The 3045-nt window shown below is 36.2% G+C and overlaps 1 long non-coding RNA gene across 1 annotated transcript; it reads left to right on the top strand.

The window, feature by feature from the left end:
- Positions 1-300: 300 nt before the first annotated feature.
- Positions 301-1253, top strand: LOC135125656 (uncharacterized). Its single transcript, XR_010279928.1, has 2 exons — positions 301-479; positions 532-1253. It is a non-coding gene; the product is annotated as an uncharacterized LOC135125656 (long non-coding RNA).
- Positions 1254-3045: the final 1792 nt, after the last annotated feature.

A 3045-nucleotide genomic window follows, 5' to 3' on the forward strand; every position in this document is an offset into this window, starting at 1 on the left:
GATATATTTCTCCTTTTGTGTCACTATTCTAATAAAGCCAGTACCGTATGCTATTAAAAAAACAAACTTGACGATGTATATGTACATACAAAAGAGAATTATAATAAAATACAACATAAAAACGCTTTGCGGCAGTTATACAGGGTCATTATAAAATATTGTAGTCGAAGAAGGCCATGATTTTGGTGACATTTTGTGCCGCCTTTTTCAGTTTTGTGGAAAGGATTACACTAATATTGGAATTTTTATTTTTAGCGCCACATTAGTTGACATTAGCGGCTGCAGTGTTTCAACGCTTCATCAAATTCTGTCAGATGTCAATAATTTTTTCGTTTGTACTGGTACGTTTTCCCTCACTTTGTGCGTTAATTGACTTGTCTTGTTTTCATTTTTGCTGTCTTCCCCTTTGTTAGAACTTTAATAAGTGTCTCAAAAAACAGTTTTTATCAAAACTACAGATCATTGTGGAATAATCTCAGGTAATGAACAGAGAGGAATAACTATGGTCAGTGTTACAAATGATTTTTTTAGTCCTTTGGCGCAATCATCATGCCTATTACCGTAATGGGGTGTTAAATGAGGATGGGGATGGAGTGTACTCTGTGGAGGCGTCTAAAAACGAGTATCTAGTGAAATGTTCTGTTGTCATTGATGAAGAATCTTTGAAGACGCTATATGGCGAATTATGGCCAGATTTAACGACACTGGTAGCATTCCTAAGTGAAAACCGACGGGGAGACCTCAAGTTAGTGAAGACGTTGTTGAAGATTTAAGGATGAGAATGGAACAAAGTCCGAATAAAGCTTTGTCAAAAATCTTTACTGTCCGGAGTACCATACAGCCCATGTCAGAAAATCGTAAAAGAGAAGTTACATATGCATCCATACAAGATTTTGTTGGTTCAGGAGCTGCAACCAGCTGATTTTCCTTGCCGCGTTGGGTAGTGTAGTTGGTTTCAAGCTGATATGGACGATAACGGGATTCTCGATTTGTCGTTCTTTTCTGATGAAGCCTGGTTTCATCTGTTAGGCTATTATGTCAATTGACAGAACTTCAGAATTTGGTGTATAGAAAATACTCACGCTTTTGAAGAAACACCATCACACGCAATGAAGGTTGGTGTGTGGTTAGCTGTTTCCAGACGACGATTCATAGGCCTGATACTTTTTCAAGTAAATGAATGTGATCAATAAACAAAATTAGATGTAGAAAGTGTATGTAGGTACTGCAATAAAGTTTTTTATTTTCAGTAACTTTCATTTTTCTTTCGGTGTTAGTTGCATTCTCTTAATTTAAAACTTACTTCAACTTACTGTTTAGTAATAATTGTAATTTTACTATTAGGAAAGTTAAAAATCTTTATTAAACATTCTGTTGTTTCAAGAGATCTCATAATCAGCTACAGAACTCTTAACACTATGTTCCTGAAATTTTATTGGTTTTTTCATCTTTTTTCTTATAGAAATTTTGAAAAATCTTGATATTAGGATGGCCATGTGGGCGTGTTTTGGGTAGAACCTCTTTGACATTCCTGTTATGCAGATCTGGCATGTTTCAGATATCTAGAAACTGCAAAGCTGAAGGTAATGTTTGGACATAGCAGTTTTCACCTATTGTAGGGATGAAGATCAAGGATTTCAGTTGTGTTTTTTCAAGAGAAAAGCACCGGTCACAAACCATGTCTGCACCAATATTTTGACGATTCCTTTCAATTTACAAACAGAACTTTCGCGGGATCACAACTTTGGCAAAATTATTTACTGCAAAAACTCATTAGGTACTCATAGTGTTCGTTAACTGTGATAAGACTTGCTCTGCCATTGTCCATTACGTGATTTTTCACAATTTTTACCTTCAGGGTACCTATAAAAATGTAATTTTTTAAATAATTACCGTGTTCATTGGTTTCGACAAACTTAACCTCACTTTTTGGATTTCATTATTTGAAAAATTATTGCTTCTTTGCAAAACAGACCAGATGATTTATTCTGTTCAACTCCAATCGACTTTCCAAGGTGTAATTCATGACAAAGCCCTTAAACGTTTTTCTGACAATTTACAATTTTTGAAACTGAAATGTATTGCAGTGGCGTTCACAAATGCCCGATAACACTGCAACCCTTAATGCTCTGGCCTGGCGTCTTTTCGTGTCTATTTAAAATGAATGTAAACCGCGAACCGGGCATTTCAATTTTTGACACATCTGACAGATTTGTTTGGACGTTCGTGACATTTCAAAACAGTTCAAATCATTTTGGTGATTAGCGGCACGAGAAAAATTTCATTTGTTTTTCATAGGTGAGTTGACTACAATATTTTATAATGACCCTGTATAATGAATACGCGGTAAAGCGGATGATAATGTCTACAAACATCAGTGAATAAAATATGAGAAAAGCAGCCGCTAAATATTGCACGAAGTAACGAAAGTCCGAAAACTTGTAGAAAGGGTGCAAAAAGTATGGGGTTGTGTTCCTCTTGAAAACCAGAGGTTATGTGTTTGTTTCCGTCTGGCATTACCCTTCGCAAACACTTGAAAATAATTGCGGTAAGTTTTATCAGGAAATGGGCGATAATAGTAAGAGACGAATAAATAAATCGAAGGAAAAACATCGGAAAAATACGGCCAGCGAGCACGAACTCGCCGCAACAAAAATTATAATCATAATTTCAACCGGAGATACATATCAAATGCAATAAATTAGCAATTCCGCGAGCTTGTTTCAGTTGTTTCGAACTTATTCTCAACTTTAAAATTTTCTGTTCCGTACACATACACTCACGCGGACACACTTGTGTGCTTATTGCGTGCATTTTCCCCAACTTATCATTATTTTCTTTTCTCATAACCTTGAAATAAAAATTGCATTCGAAAGATTGAAACGTCGATAGCGCAACGCAATCAAGGGGATTATGATGATTCAATTGGGAAGGGTGGAGGGAGGGGGCCAACGAATTACCCCTCATTATTGTCAACATCATAAATGTTCGATTCTTGGTGGAAAATCACATTCATTATACGGCTGGACGCCAGGAAATGGAGAT

Source organism: Zophobas morio, unplaced genomic scaffold (assembly GCF_036711695.1).
Source record: "Zophobas morio isolate AGI-343-1 ecotype UQ-CSIRO unplaced genomic scaffold, CSIRO_AGI_Zmor_V1 ptg000009l, whole genome shotgun sequence".
Classification (NCBI taxonomy): Eukaryota; Metazoa; Arthropoda; class Insecta; order Coleoptera; family Tenebrionidae; genus Zophobas; species Zophobas morio.